The sequence below is a fragment of the Aristolochia californica genome, unplaced genomic scaffold (assembly GCF_029961685.1).
Source record: "Aristolochia californica isolate CCGP_79_NKW_82.1479 unplaced genomic scaffold, dmAriCali1.0.hap1 SCAF_5, whole genome shotgun sequence".
Lineage (NCBI taxonomy): Eukaryota > Viridiplantae > Streptophyta > Magnoliopsida > Piperales > Aristolochiaceae > Aristolochia > Aristolochia californica.
In genome coordinates this window covers 31090368-31112108 of record NW_027182214.1, presented here as the reverse complement: position 1 = coordinate 31112108, position 21741 = coordinate 31090368, and positions in this window count along the sequence as shown.

The window sequence follows — 21741 nt, the reverse complement described above, 5'->3', positions numbered from 1 at the left end:
TCTGATTTAAAAAAAAAATACACATCTAAAATTGAAATTCACAATTCAAAAATGTAGAGAGAGATAATTCCAAAAAGTGACTGTAATTTTTAGGGATTGTAAACACATTTTAGTTTTTATATTTCAGGTTCTGCAATCATCACAAAAAGGGGGAGGTGGGCGATTTTTAACTGAGTGTTGACTCCCAATCCATAAGTCATTCCTTACAAAAATATAGCCTATTACAAATGATAAATCACTTTACAATCATCTATGATCGTTAGGTTAGTGTCTGTAAATGTGCTAAATAATTACTCGTTTGACTCGGGTAAATATCCCACCGCACGTTCACTTGAGAATTTAATGTTATTCTCTTTAAAAAGTTTATATCCATAGGTCATTAGCATCTTTAACATGTTTCAAACATGCATATCCATTTTTTAAACATGTGTAGAAAAATCTGTTTCTTATAAAATTCCGAGCTATTAGGGTTGAGCAAGTGGAATTTCCCAAACTTGGATAACAAAAATTTTGTGTTCATTTGTGGTGTGTGTATATATTTTCTTTAATTACATTTGTTTATTACTTTAAATTCTTTTCATACATTAACTCTAAAATTCTCATTTTGTTGTGATCTATTTGCCTTTAATCTCTTCTTTTGTTCACGAGATGAAGGGAAAGTGAAAACTCAAGTTTTTTATTTAAGAAAAAAGTATACATCTAAAATGGAAATGCACAATACACAAATGTAGAGAGAGATAATTCAAAAAAGTGTCTGTAATTTTTGGGGATTGTAAACTCTTTTTAGTTTTATATATCAGGTTCTGCAATTGTCGGGAAATGGGGGAGGCAGGGATTTTCAACTGAATGTTGACTCCCAATCCATATGTCATTCCTTACAAAAATATAGCCTGTTACGCGTGATAAATCACTTTACAATCATCTATGATCGTTTGGTTAGCTTTTTGTAATTGGGCAAAATAATGGCTTGTTTTACTCGGGTTAATATCCCACCGCACGTTCTCTTCAGAATTTAGTGTCATTCTCATTAAAAGGTTTGGATCCATAGGTCATTTGCATCTTTAACATGTTCCAAGCATGGATATCCATTTTTTAAAACCTATGTAGAAAAATCTATTTCTTTAAAATTCTGAGCTATTACGATTGAACAAGTGGAATTTCCCAAACTTGGATAACAAAATTGTTATGTTCGTTTGTGGTGTGTGAATAAATTTTCTTTGCTTAGATTTGTTTATTGCTTTAAATTCTTTCCATACATAAACTCTAAAATTTTCATTTTGTTGTGATCTGTTTGCCTTTTATGACTTTTTTTTTGTTTACGAGATGAAGGGAAAGTGAAAAATCTAGTTTTGATTTAAGAAAAAAGTATACATCTAAAATAACAATGCATAATGCACAAATGTAGAGAGAGATAATTCCAAAAAGTGTCTTGAATTTTTAGGGATTGTAAAATCTTTTTTGTTTTTATATATCACTTTCTGGAATCGTCGGGAAAAGGGGGAGGCGGCGATTATTAAAAGTGTTGACTCCCAATACATAAGTCATTCATTACAAAAATATAGCCCGTTACACATGATAAATCACTTTACAATCATCTATGGTCATTAGGACAGTGTTTTGTAAATGGGCAAAATAATCGTTTGTTTGACTCGGGTAAATATCCCACCGCATGTACACTTGAGAATTTAATGTAATTCTCTTTAAAAGATTTGGATCCTTAGGTCATTTGTATCTTTAACAAGTTTCAAGCATGGATATCCATTTTTAAAACATGAGGAGAAAAATCTCTTTCTTATAAAATTCCCAGCTATTAGAGTTAAACTAATTGAATTTCCCAAACTTGGATAGCAAAAATTTTAATTTCATTTGTGGTGTGTGAGTAAATTTTATTTACTTAAATTTGTTTATTGCTTTAAATTCTATCCATACATAAACTCTAACAATTTAATTTTGTTGTGATCTATTTGCCTTTTATGTTTTTTTTTGTTTACGAGATGAAGGGAAAGTGAAAACTCAAGTTTTGATTTAAGAAAAATGGAAATGCACAATGCACATATGTAATGATAGATAATTCAAAAAAGTGTCTAAAATTTTTGGGATTGTAAACACTTTTTACTTTTTATATATCAGGTTCAGCAATCGTTGGGAAAAGCGGGAGGCGGGGGATTTTTAACAGAGTGTTGACTCCCAATGCATAAGTAATTCCTTATAAAAATATAGCACGTTACACATGATAATTACAATCATCTGTGATCGTTAGGTCAGCTTTTTGTAAGTGGGCAAAATAATGGCTTGTTTGACTCGAGTAAATATCCCACCGCACGTTCACTAGAAAATTTAATGTTATTCTCTTTAAAAGGTTTTGATCCATAGGTCATTTGAATCTTTAACATGTTTCAATCATGCATATACATTTTTTAAAACATGTGTAAAAAAATCTCTTTCTTATAAAATTCCGCTATTAGGGTTGAAGAAGTGGAATTTCACAAACTTGGATAACAAAAATTTTGTGTTCATTTGTGGTGTGTGAATAAATTTTCATTACTTACATTTGTTTTTTACTTTAAATATTTTCCATACATGAACTATAAAATTTTCATTTTGTTTTGATTGTTTGCCTTTTATCTCTTTTGTTTTTTGTTTACGAGATGAAGGGAAAGCTAAAACTAAAATTTTGATGTAAGAAAAAAGTATACATCTAAAATTGATATGCACAATGCACAAATTTAGAGAGAGATAATTCCAAAAAGTGTATGTAATTTTTAGGTATTGTAAACTCTTTTTAGTTTTTATATATCAGGTTCTGCAATCGTCGGGAAAGGCCGGAAGGGTATTTTTAACTGAGAGTTAAGTCCCAATCCTTAAGTCATTCCTTGCAAAAATACTGCCAGTTACGCATAATAAATCACTTTACAATCATCTATGATCGTTAGGTCAGCTTTTTGTTAGTGGGAAAAATAATGGCTTATTCTCTTTAAAAGGTTTTGATCCATAGCTCATTTGCATCTTTAACATTTTCAAGCATGCATATCCATTTTTTAAAACACGTGTAGAAAAGTCTCTTTCTTATAAAATTCCGAGCTATTATGGTTGAGGTAGTGGAATTTTCGAAACTTGGATAACAAACTTTTGTGGTCATTTGTGGTGTGTGAATAAATTTTCTTTATTTACATTTGTTTAGTGCTTTAAATTATTTTCATAAATACACGTATTTTAAATTATTTTCATCTCTTTTTTTTTTGTTTATGAGATGAAGGGAAAGTGAAAACTCAAGTTTTTATTTAAGAAAAAAATATACATCTATAATGGAAATGCACAATGCACAAATGTAGAAAGAGATAATTCCAAATAGTGTCAGTAATTTTTAGGGATTGTAAACTCTTTTTACTTTTTAAATATCAGGTTCAGTAATTGTCGGGAAATGGGGGAAGTAGGGGATTTTTAACAGAGTGTTGACTACCAATCCATAAGTAATTCCTTACAAAAATATAGGCCGTTGCGCATGATAAATCATTTTATAATCATTTGTGATCGTCAGTTAAGCTTTTTGTAAATGGACAAAATAATAGCTTGTTTGACTCGGGTAAATATCCCATCGCACGTTCACTTGAGAATTTAATGTTATTCTCTTTAAAAGGTTTGGATCCATTGGTCATTTGCATCTTTAACATGTTTCAAGCATGCATATACATTTTTAAAACATGTGTAGAAAAATCTCTTTCTTATAAAATTCTGAGCTATTAGGGTTGAATTAGTGGAATGTCACAAACATGGATAATAAAACTTTTGTGTTCATTTGTGGTGTGTGAATAAATTTTCTTTAATTATATTTGTTTATTGCTTTAAATTATTTCCATACATAAACTCAAAAAATTTCATTTTTTTGTGATCTATTTGCCTTTAATCTCTTTTTTTTTTTTTTTTTTTTGCTGTAGGAGATGAAGGGAAAGCAAAAACTCAAGTTTTGATTTAAGAAAAAAGTATACATCTAATATGGAAATGCACAATGCACAAATGTTGAGAGAGAAAATTCCAAAAAGTGTGTGTAATTTTTAGGGATTGTAATCACTTTTTAATTTTTATATGTCAGGTTCTACAATCCTCGGGAAAAGGGGGAGGCGGGGGATTTAAAACTGATTGTTGACTCCCAATCCATAAGTCATTCTTTGAAAAAATATAGCCTGTTATGCGGGATAAATCACTTTACAATCATCTATGTTCGTTAGGTCAGCTTTTTGTAAATGTTCAAAATAATGGCTTGTTTGACTCGGGTAAATATCCCACCGCATGTTCACTTGAGAATTTAATGTTATTCCCTTTAAAAGGATTTGATCCATTGGTCATTTGCATCTTTAACATGTTTCAAGCATGCACATCCATTTTTAAAACAAGTGTAGAAAAATCTCTTTCTAATAAAATTCCGAGCTATTAGGGTTGAATTAGTGGAATTTCTCAAACTTGGACAACAAAACTTTCGTGTTCATTTGTGGTGTCTGAATAAATTTTCTTTACTTACATTTTTTTATTACTTTAAATTCTTCCATACATAAACTCTACAATTTTCATTTTGTTGTGATCTATTTGCCTTTTATCTCTTTTGTTTGTTTACATGATAAAGGGAAAGCGAAAACTTAAGTTTTGATTTAAGAAAAAAGTATATATCTAAAATGGAAATGCACAATGCTCAAATATAGAGAGAGATAATTCCAAAAAGTGTCTGTAATTTTTAGGGATTGTAAACACATTTTAATTTTTATATATCAGGTTCTGCAATCGGCGGGAAAAGGGGGAGGCGGGGGATTTTAAACTGAGTGTTGACTACCAATCCATAAGTCATTCCTTAAAAAAATATAGCCCATTACCCATCATAAATTTGTTTACAATCATCTATGATCGTTAGGTCAGTTTTTTGTAAATGGGCAAAATAATAGCTACTTTGACTCAGGTAAATATCCCACTGCACATTCAATTGAGAATTTAATATTATTCTCTTTAAAAGGTTTGGATCCAAAGGTCATTTGCATCTTAAACATGTTCCGTGCATGCATATCCATTTTTTAAAACATGTGTAGAAAAATCTCTTTCTTATAAAATTCCGTGCTATTAGGGTTGAGCTAGTGGAATTTCCCAAACTTGGATAACAAACTTTTGTGTTCATTTGTGGGGTGTGAATAATTTTTTTTATATACATTTTTTTATTGCTTTAAATTATTTCCTGACATAAACTCTACATCTTGTTGTGAACTATTTGCCTATTTTCTCTTTTTTTGTTTACGAGATGAAGGGAAAGTGAAAACTCAAGTTTTGATTTAAGAAAAAAGTATACATCTACAATGGCAATTCATATTGCACAAATTTAGAGAGAGATATTTCCAAAAAGTGTTCTTAATTTTTAGGGATTGTATAATCCTTTTAGTTTTTATATATATCTGGTTCTGCAATAGTCGGGAAAAGGGGGAGGCGGGGCATTTTTAAGTTAGTGTTGACTCCCAATCCATATGTAATTCCTTACAAAAATATAGCCCGTTACGCATGATAAATCACTCTACAATCATCTATGATCGTTAGGTCAACTTTTTGTAACTGGGCTAAATAATGGTTTGTTCGACTCGGGTAAAACTCCCACCGCACGTTCACTTGAGAATTTATTTTTATTCTCTTTAAGAGGTTTGGATCCATAGGTCATTTGCATCTTTAACATGTTTCAATCTTGCATATCCATTTTTTAAAACATGTATAGAAAAATCTCGTTCTTATAAAATTCTTAGCTATTGGGGTGAATTAGTGGAATTTCATAAACTTGGATAACAAAACTTTTGTGTTCAATTGTGGTGTGTGAATAAATTTTCTTTACAAACATTTTTTTACTGCTTTAAATTCTTTCCAAACATAAACTCTAAAAGTTTCATTTTGTTGTGATCTATTTGTCTTCTATCTCTTTTTTTTATTTATGAGATGAAGGAAAAGTGAAAACTCAAGTTTTGATTTAATAAAAAAGTATACATCTATAATGGAAATTCACAACGCACAAATGTAGAGAGAGATAATTCCAAAAATTGTCTGTAATTTTAGGGATTGTAAACTATTTTAAGTTTTTATATATTAGGTTCTGCAATCGTCAGGAAAAGAGGGAGGCTAGGGATTTTTAACAGAGTGTTGAAGGCCAATCCATAAGTCATTCCTTACAAAAATATAGCCCGTTACACATGATAAATCAGTTTACAATCATCTATGATCCTTAGGTCAACTTTTTGTAAATGGGCAAAATAATGGCTAGTTTGACTCAGGTAAATATCCCACCAGACGTTCACTTGATAATTTGATATTATTCTCTTTACAAGGTTTGGATCCATAGGTCATTTGCATCTTTAACATTTTCCAAGCATGCATATCCCTTTTTTAAAACATGTGTAGAAAAATGTATTTCTTATAAAATTCTGAGCTATTAGGGTTCAACTAGTGGAATTTTCAAACTTGGATAACAAAACTTTTGTGTTCATTTCTGGTGTGTGAATAAATTTTATTTACTTACATTTGTTTATTGCTTTAAATTCTTTGCATACATAAACTCTAAAATTTTCATCTTGTTGTGATCTATTTGCCTTTTAAATCTTTTTTTTTTACGAGATAAAGGGAAAGTAAAAAATCTAGTTTTGATTTAAGAAAATAGTATACATGTAAAATGGAAATTCAAAATGCACAAATTTAGGGAGAGATAATTCTAAAAAGTTTCTATAATTTTTAGGGATTGTAAACTGTTTTTAGTTTTTATATATCAGGTTCTGCAATCGTCGGGAAAATGGGGAGGAGGGGGATTTTTAAATGAGTGTTGACTCCCAATCCATAAGTCATTCCTTAAAAAAATATAGCCCGATAAGCATGATAAATCACTTTACAATCATCTATGATCGTTACGTCAGCATTTTGTAAATGCGCAATATAATGACTTGTTTGACTCGGGTAAATATCCCAATGCATATACACTTGAGAAGTTAATGTTATTCTCTTTAAAAGGTTTGGATCCATAGTTCATTTGCTTCTTTAACATGTTTCAAGCATGCATATCCATTTTTTAAACCATGTGGAGAAATATTTCTTTATTTTAAAATTCCCGCTATTTGAGTTAAACCAGTGGAATTTCCCAAACTTGGGTAACAAAACTTTTGCATTTGTAAGGAATTACTTATGGATTGGGAACCAACACTTTGTTAAAAATCCCCTTCCTCCCTCATTTCCCGACGATTGCTGAACTTGATATATAAAATGTAAAAAGAGTTTAAAATCCCTAAAAATTAAAAACACTTTTTGGAATTATCTCTCTCTACATTTGTGCATTGTGCATTTCTATTTTAGATGTATACTTTTTTATTAAATCAAAACTTGAGTTCTCACTTTCCCTTCATCGCGAAAACAAAAAAAAAAGAGAGATAAAAGGCAAACAGATCACAACAAAATGACAATTTTAGAGTTTATTTGTGGGAAGAATTTAAAGCAATAAACAATTATAGGTAAAGAAAATTTATTCACACATCAAAGAGATAAAAGGCATATAGAATACAAAAAAATGAAAATTGTTGAGTTTATGTATGGAAAGAATTTAAAACAATAAAAAATGTAAGAAAAGAAAATTTATTCACACACCACAAATGAACACAAAAGTTTTGTTGTCCAAGTTTTGGAAATTCCACTCGTTCAACCCTAATAGCTCGGAATTTTTTATGAAAGAGATTTTTATATACATATTATTTAAAAATTGGATATGCATGATTGAAACATGTTAAAGATGCAAATGACTTATAGATCCAAACATTTAAAAGAGAATAACATTTAATTCTCAAGTGAAGGTGCGGTGGGATATTTACCCGAGTCAAACAAGCCATTATTTTGCCCATTTACAAAAAGCTGACCTAACAATCATAGATGATTGTAAAGTCATCTATCATGCATAACGGGTTATATTTTTGTAAAGAATGACTTATGCATTGGGAGTCAACACTCAGTTAAAAATACTCCGCCTACCCCTTTTCCTAATGATTGCAAAACCTGATATATAAAAACTAAAAACAATTTACAATCCCTAAAAATTACAGACACATTTTGGAATTATCTCTCTCTACATTTGTGCATTGTGCATTTCCATTTTTTATGTTACTTTTTTCTTTAATCAAAACTTGAGTTTTCACTTTCCCTTCATTTCGTAAACAAAAAAAGAGATAAAAGGCAAATAGATCACAGCAAAACTAAAATTTTAGAGTTTATGCATAGAAAGAATTTAAAGCAATAACAAATTTAAGTAAAGAAAATTTATTCACACACCACAACTGAACACAAAAGTTTTGTTGTCCAAGTTTGGGAAATTCCACTATTTCCATCCTAATAACTCGGAATATTATAAGAAAGTAATTTTTATACACATGTTTTAAAAAAGGGATATACATGCTTGAAACTTGTTAAAGATTCATATTACCTATGGATCGAAACATTTTAAAGATAACATTAAATTCTCAAGTGAAGGTGCGGTGGGATATTTACTAGAGTTAAACAAGCCATTATTTTTCCCATTTACCAAAAAGGTGACATAACGATCATAGATGATTGTAAAATGATTTATCATACATAACAGGCTATATTCTTGTAAGAAATTACTTATGGATTGGGAGTCAACACTCAGTTAAAAATCCGCAGTCTCCCCCTTTTCCGGATGATTGCAAAACCTGATATATAAAAACTAAGAAGAGTTTACAATCCCTAAAAATTACAGACACTTTTTGGAATTATCTCTCTGAACATTTTTGGATAGAGCAATGCCATTTTAGATGTATACTTTTTTCTAAAATCAAAACTTGAGTTTTCACTTTCCCTTCATGTCGGAAAATAAAAAAAGAGATAAAAGCAAATAGATCACAACAAAATAAAAATTTTAGAGTTGATGTATGGAAAGAATTTAAATCAATAACAAATATAAGTTAAGAAAATTTATTCACACACCACTAATGAACACAAAAGTTTTGTTATCCAAGTTTGGGAAATTCCTCCAGTTCAACCCTAATAGCTCAGAATTTTATAAGAAAGTGATTTTTCCTCACATGTTTTAAAAAATGGATAAGCATGCTTGAAGCATGTTAAATATTCAAATGACATATAGATCCAAACATTTTAAAGAGAATACTATTAAATTCTCAAGTGAAGGTGCGGTGGAATATTTACCCAAGTCAAACAAGCCATTATTTTGCCCATTTACAAAAAGCTGACCTAACGATCACAGATAATTGTAAAGTGATCTATCATGCATAACGGTCTATATTTTTTTATGGAAGGACTTATGGATTTGGAGTCAACACTTAGTTGAAAACCCTCCACCTATCTTATTTCCCGATGATTGCAAAACTTGATATATAAAAACTAAAAAGAGTTTACAATCTATAAAAACTACAGACACTTTTTGGAATTATCTCTCTCAACATTTGTTCATTGTGCATTTCCATTTGTTATGTTAATTTTTTCTTAAATAAAAACTTGATTTTTCACTTTCCTTTCATCTCATAAACAAAAAAAGAGATTAAAAGCAAATAGATCACACCAAAATTAAAATTTTAGAGTTTATGGACGGTAAGAATTTAAAGAAATAACAAATGTAAGTAAAGAAAATTTATTCACACATCACAAATGAACATAAAATTTTTGTTATCCAAGTTTGGGAAATTCCACTAGTTCAACCCTAATAGCTCGGAATTTTATAAGAAAGAGATTTTTCTACACATGTTTTAAAAAATGAATATGCATGCTTGAAACATGTTAAAGATGCAAATGACATGTGGATTGAAACCTTTTAAATAAAATAACATTAACTTCTCAAGTGAAGGTGCGGTGGGATATTTACCCAAATTAAACAAGCCATTATTTTGCCCATTCACAAAAAGCTGACCTAACGATAATAGACGACTGTAAGTGATTTATCATGCATAATAGGCTATATTTTTATGAGGATTGACTTATCGATTGGGAGTCAACACTCAATTAAAAATTGCCCGCCTCCATCTTTTTCGTATGATTGCAAAACCTCATATATAAAAACTAAAAAGAGTTTACAATCCCTAAAAATTACAGACACTTTTTGGAATTATCTCTCTGTACATTTGTGCTTAGAACGTGTCCATTTTAGATGTATACTTTTTTTTTAAATCAAAACTTGAGTTTTCATTTTCCCTTCATCTCGGACAAGAAAAAAAGAGATAAAAGATAAGAAGATCACAATAAAATTAAAATTTTAGAGTTGATGTATGGAAAGAATTTAAATAAATAACAAATGTAAGTAAAGAAAATTTATTCACACACCACAAATGAAGAAAAAAATTTTCTTATCCAAGTTTTGGAAATTCCTCTAGTTCAACTCTATTAGCTCGTAATTTTATAAGAAAGAGATTTTTCTACACATGTTTTAAAAAATAGATATGCATGCTTGAAGCAAGTTAAAGATGCTAATGTCCTATAGATCCAAACCTTTTAAAGAGAATAACATTAAATTCTCAAGTGAAGGGGTGGTGGGATATTTACCGGAATCAAACAAGACATTATTTTGCCCATTTACAAAAAGCTGACCTAATGATCATAGATGATTGTAAAGTGATTTATCAAGCGTAACGAGCTATATTATTTTAAGAAATGACTTATGGATTGGGAGTGAACACTCAGTTAAAAATCCACCGCCTGCCCCTTTTCCCGATGATTGCAAAACCTAATATATAAAAACTAAAAATATTTTACAATCCATAAAAATTACAGACTCTTTTTGAAATTATCTCTCTCTACATTTTGGCATTGTGCATTTCCATTTTTTATGTTACTTTTTCCTTAATTCAGAACTTCAGTTTTCAATTTCTCTTCATTTTGTAAAAAAAAAAGAGATAAAAGGGAAATAGATCACACGAAAATTAAAATTTTAGAGTTTATATATCGAAAGAATATAAAGCAATAACAAATGTAAGTAAAGAAAATTTATTCACACACCACAAATGAACTCAAAAGGTTTTTTATCAAAATTTAGGAAATTCCACTAGTTCAACCCTAATTACTCGTAATTTTATAAGAAAGAGATTTATCTAAACATTTTTTAAAAAGTAGATATGCATGCTTGAAACATGTTAAAGACGCAAATGACCTTTGGATCCAAACCTTTTAAAGTGAATAATATTAAATTCTCAAGTGAAAGTGCGGTGGGATATTTACATTAGTCAAACAAGCCATTATTTTGCCCATTTACATAAAGCTGACCTAGCAATCATAAATGATTGTAAAGTGATTTATTATGCTTAACGGGCTATATTTTTGTAAGGAATGAATTATGGATTTGCAGTCAACACTCAGTCAAAAATCCTCGCCTCCACCTTTTCCCGACGATTACAAAACCTGATATATAAAAACAAAAAAAGAGTTTAAAATCCCTAAAAATTACTGACACTTTTTAAATATCTCTCTCTACATTTGTGCATTGTGCATTTAAATTTTACATGTATACTTTTTTCTTAAATCAAAACTTGATTTTTCACTTTCCCTTCATCTCGTAAACAAAAAAAGAGATAAAAGGTTAATAGATCACAAAAAAATAAAAATATTAGAGTTTATGTATGGAAAGAATTTAAAGCAATTAAAAATTTAAGTAAATAAAATATATTCACACACCAAAAATGAACAAAAAAGTTTTGTTATCCAAGGTTGGGAAATTTCACTCGTTCAACCCTGATAACTCTTAATTTTATAAGAAAGAGAATTTTCTACACATGTTTTAAAAAATGGATATTCATGCTTGAAACATGTAAAAGATGCAAATGACCTATGGGTCAAAACCTTTTAAAGAGAATAACCTTAAATTCTCAAGTGAAGGTGCGGTGGGATATTTACCCGAGTCAAACAAACCATTATTTTGCCCATTTACAAAAAGCTGACCTAACGATCATAGATGATTGTAAAGTGATTTATCATGAGTAATGGCAATATTTTTTAAGGAATGACTATCGGAGTTGGATTCAACACTCAGTTAAAAATCCCCACTTCCCCCTTTTCCCAACGATTGCAGAACCTTACATGTAAAAAATAAAAAGAGTTTTTAATCCCTAAAAATTACAGACACTTTTTGGAATTATCTCTCTCTACATTTGTGTATTGAGCATTTCCATTTTAGATGTAAACTTTTTTCTTAAATCAAAACTTGGGTTTTCACTTTCCCTCCATCTCGTAGACAAAAAAAGAGATAAAAGGCAAATAGATCACAACAAAATAAAAATTTTAGAGTTCATGTATGGAAAGAATTTATAGCAATAACAAATTAAAGTAAAGAAAATTTATTCACACACCACAAATGAACACAAAAGTTTCGTTATCCAAGTTTGGAAAATTCCACAAGTTAACCCCTTATCGCTCGTACTTTTATAAGAAAGAGATTTTTGAACACTTGTTTTAAAAAATGGATATGCATGCTTGAAACATGTTAAAGATGCAAATGACCTATGGATCCAAACCTTTTAAAGGGAATAACATTAAATTCTCAAGCGAAAGTTCGGTTGGATATTTACCTGAGTCAAACAAGCCATTATTTTTCCCATTTACAAAAAGCTAACCAAAAGATCATAGATGATTGTAAAGTGATTTATAGTGCATAACGGGCTATATTTTTGTAAGCAATGACTTCTGGATCTGGAGTCAACACTCAGTATAGAATCCCCTGCCTCCCCCTTTTCCCGATGATTGCAAAATCTGCTATATAAAGACTAAAAATAGTTTACAATCCCTTAAAATAAATACACCTTTTGGAATTATCTCTTTCTATATTTTTGCATTGTGATTTTTCATTTTGGATGCATAGCTTTTTCTTAAATCAAAACTTGAGTTTTCACTTTCCCTACCTCTCGTAAACAAAAAAAGTGATAATAGGCAATAGATCACAAGAAAATGAAAATTTTAGATTTTATGAATGGAAAAAATTTAAAGCAATAACAAATGATAGTAAAGAAAATTTATTCATACACCACTAATGAACACAAAATTTTGTTATCCAAGTTTGGGAAATTCCAATATTTCAACCCTTTTAGCTCGGAATTTTATAAGAAAGAGATTTTTCTACACATGTATTTTAGAAAGGGATACGCAACATTGAAACATGTTAAAGATGCAAATGAGCTATGGATCTAAACCTTTTAAAGTGAGTAACATTTAATTCTCAAGTTCAAGTGCGGTGGGATATTTACCCGAGTCAAACAAGCCATAATTTTTTCCTTCTACAAAAAGGTGGCATAACGATCATAGATGATTGTGAAGTGATTTATCAAGCGTAACAGGCTATATTTTTGTATGGAACAACTTATGGATTGGGAGTCAATGCTCAGTTAAACATCCACCGGCTCCCCCTTTTCCTGATGATTGCAAAAATTGATATTTAAAAACTAAAAAGAGTTTACAATCCCTAAAAATTATAGACACTTTTTAGAATTATCTCTCTCTAAATTTGTGCATAGAGCATTTCCATTTTAGATGTATAATTTTATCTTAAATCGAAATTTGAGTTTTCACTTTCCCTTCAACTCGGAAAAAAAATCATATAAAAGGAAAATAGATCATTCCAAAATAAAAAATTTAGAGTTGATGTACGGAAATAAATTAAAGCAATAAAAAATGTAAGAAAAGAAAATTTATTCACACACTACAAATGAACAGAAAAGTTTTGTAATCCAAGTTTTGAAAATTCCTCTAGTTCAACCTTAATTGCTCGGAATTTTATATGAAATAGATTGTTCTACACATGTTTTCAAAAATGGATATGCATGCTTGAAACATGTTGAAGATGCAAATGACCTATGGATCCAAAATTTTTAAAGAGAATAACATTTAATTCTCAAGTGAAGGTGCTGTGGGATATTTACCCGAGTCAAACAAGCCATTATTTTGCCCATTTACAAAAAGCTGACCTAACGATCATAGATTATTGTAAAGTGATTTACCATGCGTAATGGGCTGTATTTTTCTAAGGAATGACTTATGGATTGGGAGTCAACTCTCAGTTAAAAATTCCCAGCCTCCCCCTTTTCCTGATGATTGCAGAACCTGATACATAAAACCTCAAAAGAGTTTACAATCCCTAAATATTCCATACACTTTTTGGAATTATCTCTCTTTATATTTGTGAAATGTGCATTTCAATTGTAGATGTATTCTTTTTTCTTAAATCAAAAGTTGAGTTTTTACTTTCTCTTCATCTCGTAAACAAAAAAAGAGATAAATGGCAAATAAATCACAACACAATTAAAATGTTAGAGTTTATGTATGGAAAGAATTTAAATCAATAAAAAATGTAAGTAAATAAAATTTATTCACACACCACAAATTAACACAAAAGTTTGTTATCCAAGTTTAGGAAATTCCACTAGTTCAACCCTAATAGCTCGAAATTTTATAAGAAAGAGATTTTTCTACACATGTTTTTAAAAATGGATATCCAAGCTTAAAACTTGTTAAAGATGCTAATGACCTATGGATCGAAACCTTTTAAAAAGAATTACATTAAATTCTCAAGTGAAGGTGCTGTGGGATATTTACCCGAGTCAAACCAGCCATTATTTTGCCCTTTTACATAAAAGCTGACCTAACAATCATAGATGATTGTACAGTGATTTATCCTGTGTAACGGTCTATATTTTTTTAAGAAATGACTAATGGATTGGGAGTCAACACAGTTAAAAATTCCCCGCCTCCCCCTTTTCCCAACGATTGCAAAACTTGATATATAAAAATTAAAAAGAATTTAGAATCCCTAAAAATTACAGACACTTTTTGGAATTATCTCTCTCTAAATTTGTGCATAGATCATTTCCATTTTAGATGTATACTTTTTTCTTAAATCAAAATTTGAGAATTCACTTTCCCATCATCTCAGGAAAATAAAAAAGAGATAAAAGGCTAGTAGATCATACAAAAATGAAAATTTTAGGGTTGATGTATGGAAAGAATTTAAAGAAATAACAAATATAAGAAAAGAACATTTATTCACACATCACAAATGAACAAAAAAATTTTGTAATCCATGTTTTTGAAATTCCTCGAGTTCAATCCTAATTGCTCGGAATTTTTTAAGAAACGGATTGTTCTAAACATGTTTTCAAAAATGGATATGCATGCTTGAAACATGTTAAAGATGCAAATGACCTATGGATCCAATCCTTTTAAAGAAAATAACATTTAATTCTCAAGTGAAGGTGCGGTGGGATATTTACCCGAGTCAAACAAGGCATTATTTTGCCTTTTTACAAAAACCTGACCTAACGATCATAGATGATTGTAAAGTGATTTATCATGCGTAACAAGCTTTATTTTTTTTTAAGGAATGACTTATGGATTGGGAGTCAACACTCAATTAAAAATCCCCTGCCTCCCCCTTTTCCCAACGATTGCAAAACCTGATATATAAAAACTTAAAAGAGTTTACAATCCCTAAAAATTGCAGACATTTTTTGGAATTATCTCTCTCTATATTTGTGCATTGCGCATTTCCATTTGTATAGATATTTTTTCTTTAATCAAAACTTATGTTTTCACTTTCCCTTCATCTCGTAAGCAAAAAAAGAGAAAAAAGGCAAATAACAAAATGAAAATTTTAGAGTTTATGTATGGAAAGAATTTAAAGCAATAACAAATGTAAGTAAAGAAAATTTATTCACACACCACAAATGAACACAAAAATTTTGTTATCAATGTTTGGGAAATTCCACTTGTTCAACTCTAATAGATCAAAATTTTATAAGAAAGAGATTTTTCTACACATGTTTTCAAAAATGGATATACATGCTTGAAACTTGTTAAAGATGCAGATGACCTATGGATACAAACCTTTAAAGAGAATAACATTAAATTCTCATGTGAAGGTGCACTGGGATATTTACCCGAGTCAAACAACCCATTATTTTTCCCATTTATAGAAAGCTGACCTCACGATCATACATGAATGTAATGTGATTTATCATGCGTAACAGGCTATATTTTTGTAAGGAATGATTTATGGATTGGGAGTCAACACTCAATTAAATATCCCCCGCCTCCCCCTATTCCCGACGAATGCAAAACCATATATATAAAACCAAAAAAGAGTTTACAATCCCTAAAAATTACATACACTATTGGACTTATCTCTCTCTACATTTGTGAATTGTGCATTTCCATTTTAGATGTTTACATTTTTTTAAATCAAAACTTGGGGTTTCACTTTCCCTTCATCTCGTAAACAAAAAAAGAGATAAAACGTATATAGATCACAACAAAATGAAAATTTTAAAGTTTATGCATAGGAAAAACTTAAAGCAATAACAAATGTAAATAAAGAAAATTTATTCACACATCACAAATGAACCCAAAATTTTTGTTATCCAAGTTTAGGAAATTCCACTAGTTCAACCCTAATAGCTTGGAATTTTTAAGAAAGCGATTTTTCTACACATGTTTTAATAAATGAATATGCAAGCTTGAAACAAGTTAAAAAGGCAAATGACCTACGGATCGATACCTTTTAAAGAGAATAACATTAAATTCTCAAGTGAAGTTGCGGTGGGATATTTACCCGAGTCAAACGACCCATTATTTTTCCCATTTACAAAAACCTGACATAACGATCATAGATGATTGTAAAGTGATTTATCATGTGTAATGGTCTATATTTTTGTAAGGAATGTCTAATGGATTGGGCATCAAAACTCAGTTAAAAATCCCCCGCCTCCCGCTTTTCCCGACGATTGCAAAACCTGATATATAAAAAATAAAAAGAGTTTACTATCCCTAAAAATTACTAAAACTTTTTGGAATTATCTCTCTCTACATTTGTGAACTATGCAATTCCATTTTAGATCTATACTTTTTTCTTAAATCAAAACTTTAGCTTTCACTTTCCCATCATCTCGTAAAAGAAAAGAGATAAAAGGCAAATAGATCACAACAAAATGAAAATTTTAGAGTTTATGTCTGGTAGGAATTTAAAGCAATAACAAATGTAACTAAAGAAAAATTGATTCACACACCACAAATGAACACAAAAATTTTGTTATCCAAGTTTGGAAAATTCCAGTAGTTCAATCCTAATAGCTTGAAATTTTATAAGAAAGAGATTTTTCTGCACATGTTTTAAAAAATGGATATGCATGCTTTAAACATGTTAAAGATGGAAATTACCTTTAAAGAGAATACCATTAAATTCTCAAGTGAAGGTGCGGTGGGATATTTACCTCAGTCAAACAAGTCATTATTTTGCCCATTTACAAAAAGCTGACATAACGATCATAGATGATTGTAAAGTGATTTATCATGTGTAATAGTCTATATTTTTGTATAGAATGACTAATGTATTGGGACTCAACACTCAGTTAAAAATCCCCCGCCTCCCCCTTTTTTTAAATATTGCTAAACCTGATATATAAAAACTAAAAAGAGTTTAAAATCCCTAAAAATCACAGACACTTTATGGAATTATCTCACTCTACATTTGTGCACTGTGCATTTCCATTTTAGATGTATACTTTTTTCTTAAATCAAAACTTGACTTTTCACTTTCCCTCATCTCGTCAACAAAAAAAGAGATAAAAGGCAAATAGACCACACTAAAATGAAAATTTTACAGTTTATGTATGGTAGGAATTTAAAGCAAAAAAAAAAAATGTAAGTAAAGAAAATTTATTCACACACTACAAATGAACAAAAACGTTTTGTTATACAAGTGACGAAAATTCCACTAGTTCAACCTTAATAGCTCAAAATTTTAAAAGAAAGAGATTTTTCTACCCTTGTTTTAGAAAATGGATATGGATGTTTGAAACATGTTAAAGATGCAAATGACCTATGGATCCAAACCTTTTCAAGAGAATAACATTATATTCTTAGGTGAAGGTTCGGTGGGATATTTACCCGAGTCAAACAAGACATTATTTTGCCCATTTACAAAAAGCTGACCTAACGATCCTAGATGATTGTAAAGTGATTTATCAAGCGTAACGGGCTATATTTTTGTAAGGAATGACTTATGGAATGGAAATCAACACTAAGTAAAAATTCCCCCGCCTCCCCCTTTTTCCAACGATTGCAAAACCTGATATACAAAAATTAAAAAGTGTTTACAATCCCAAAAAATAACTAACACTTTTTGGGATTATATCTCTCTACATTTGTGCATTGTACATTTCCATTTTTGATGTATACTTTTTACTTAAATCAAAACTTGAGTTTTCACTTTCCCTTCATCTCGTTGACAAAAAAAGAGATAAAAGGCAAATAGATCACAAAAATAATGAAAATTTTAGTGTTTATGTATGGACAGAATTTAAACCAATAAAAAATATAAGTAAATAAAATTTATTCACATACCACAAATGAACAAACATTTTGTAATCCAAGTTTGGGAAATTCCACTATTTCAACCCAAATAGCTCGGAATTTTATAAGAAAGAGATTTTTCTACACATGTTTTTAAAAAAGGACATTTATGCTTAAAACATGTTAAAGATTCAAATGACCTATGGATCGAAACACTTTAAAGAGAATAACATTAAATTGTCAAGTGAACATGTGGTGGGATATTTACCCGAGTCAAACTAGCCATTATTTTGCCCATTTACAAAAAGCTGACCTAACGATCAAAGATGATTGTAAAGTTATTTATCATGCATAATGGGCTATATTTTTGTAAGGAATGACTTATGGATTTAGAGTCAGCACTCAGTTAAAAATCCCCCGCCTCCCCGTTTTCTTGACGATTGCAAAACCCGATATATAAAAACTAAAAAAAGTTTAAAATCACAAAAAAATAAATAATCTTTTTTGAATTAACTCTCACTACATTTGTACGTAGAGCATTTCCATTTTGGATGTAAATTTTATGCTTAAATCAAAACTTGAGTTTTCACTTTCCCTTCATCTTGTAAACAAAAAAAAAAAAGATAAAAGGCAAATAGATCACAACAAAATGAAAAATTTAGAGATTATGTATGGAAAGAACTTAAAGAAATAAAAAATGTAAGTATTGAAAATTTATTCACACGTCACAAATGAAAACAAAAGTTTTGTTATCCAAGTTTGGGAAATTCCACTAGTTCAACCCTAATAGCTCAGAATTTTAAGAAAGACATTTTTCTACACATGTTTTAAAAAATGGATATGCATGCTTGAAACATGTTAAAGATGCAAATGTCTTATGGATCTAAACCACTTAATGGGAATAACATTAAATTCTCAAGTGACGGTGCGGTGGGATATTAACTCGAGTCAAACAAGCCATTATTTTGCCCTTTTAAACAAAGCTGACCTAACGATATAAGATGATTGTAAAGTGATTTATCTTGCGTAATGGGCTATATTTTTGTAAGCAATGACTTATGGATTGGGTGTCAACACTCTCGACGATTGCTAAACCTGATATTTTAAAACTAAAAAGAGTTTAAAATCCCTAAAAATTACAAACACTTTTTGGAATTATATCTCTCCACATTTATGCATTGTGCATTTCCATTTTATATGTATACTTTTTTCTTAAATGAAAACATGAGTTTTCTGTTTCCCTTCATCTTGTAGACAAAAAAAGAGATAAAAGGCAAATAGATCATAACAAAATGAAAATTATAGAGTTTATGCATGGAGAGAATTTAAAGCAATAACAAATGTAAGTAAAGAAAATTTGTTCACACACCACAAATGAACACAAAAGTTTTTTATCCACTTTTGGGAATTTCCACTAATTCAACCCTAACAGCTCGTAATTTTATAAGAAAAAGATTTTTCTAGACATGTTTTAGAAAATGGATATGCATGCTTGAAATATGTTAAAGATGCAAATCACCTATGGATATAAACCTTTTAAAGAGAATAACATTAAATTCTCAAGTGAAGGTTCGGTGGGATATTTACCCGAGTGAAACAAGCCATTATTTTGCCCATTTACATAAAACTGACCTAACTATCATAGGTGATTGTAATGTAATTTATCAAGCGTAACGGGCTTTATTTTTGTAAGGAATGACTTATGGATTGGCAGTCAACACTAAGTTCAAAATCCCTTGCCTCCCCTTTTTCTTGACGATTCGAAAACCAGATATATAAAAACTAAAAATAGTTTAAAATCCCTAAAAATTACAGAATTGTTTTTAATTATCTCTCTCTAAATATTTGGAATGTTCATTTCTATTTTAGATGTATACTTTTTTCTTAAATAAAAAATTGATTTTTCACTTTCCCTTCATCTCGTTAACAAAAAAAGAGATAAAAGGCATATAGATCACAACAAAATGAAAATTGTAGAGTTTATGTAAGGAAAGAATTTAAAGCAACAAAAAATGTAAGTAAAGAAAATTTATTCACACACCACAAATGAACACAATAGTTTTGTTGTCCAAGTATTGGAAATTCCACTAGTATAACCCTAATTGCTCGAAATTTTATATGGAAGACATTTTTCTATACATGCAATAAAATATGGATATGCATGATTGAAACATGTTAAAGATGCAAATTACTTATGGATCCAAACATTTAAAAGAGAATAACATATAATTCTCAAGTGAAGGTGCGGTGGGATATTTACCCGAGTCAAACAAGCCATTATTTTGCCCCTTTACAAAAAGTTGACCTAATGATCATAGATGATTGTAAAGTCATCTATCATGCGTAATGGGCTATATTTTTTTGTAAAGAATGACTTATGGATTGGGAGTCAACACTCAGTTAAAAATCCTCCGCGTACCCCCTTTCCTAATGATTGCAAAACCTGATATATAAAAACTAAAAAGAGTTTACAATCCCTAAAAATTATAGACAGTTTTAGGAATTATCTCTCTCTACATTTGTGCATTGTGTATTTCCATTTTTTATGTTACTTTTTTCTCTAATCAAAACTTGAGTTTTCACTTTCCCTTCATCTCGTAAACAAAAAAAGAGATTAAAGGCAAATAGATCACACCAAAATTAAAATTTCAGAGTTTATGCACAAAAAGAATTTAAAGCAATAACAAATTTAAGTAAAGAAAATTTATTCACACACCACAAATGAACACCAAAGTTTTGTTGTCCAAGTTTGGGAAATTCCACTATTTCAATCCTAATAACTCGGAATTTTATAAGAAAGAGATTTTTCTACACATGTTTTAAAAAAGGGATATACATTCTTGGAACATGTTAAAGATGCAAATTACCTATGGATCGAAACATTTTAAAGATAACATTAAATTCTCAAGTGAAGGTGCAGTGGGATATTTACCCGAGTCAAACAAGCCATTATTTTTCCCATTTACAAAAAAGGTGACATAACGATCATAGATGATTGTAAAGTGATTTATCATACGTAATGGGCTATATTCTTGTATGAAATGACTTATGGATTGGAAGTCAACACTCAGTTAAAAATCCCCAGCCTCCCCCTTTTCCGGATGATTGCAAAACCTGATATATAAAAACTAAGAAAGTTTACAACCCCTTAAAATTACAGACACTTTTTGGAATTATCTCTCTGAACATTTGTCGATAATGCAATTCCATTTTAGATGTATACTTTTTTCTAAAATGAAAACTTGAATTTTCACTTTCCCTTCATGTCGGAAAAGTAAAAAAGAGATAAAAGGCAAAGATATCACAACAAAATGAAAATTTTAGAGTTGATGTATGGAAAGAATTTAAATCGATAGCAAATGTAAGTTAAGAAAATTTATTCACACACCACCAATGAACACAAAA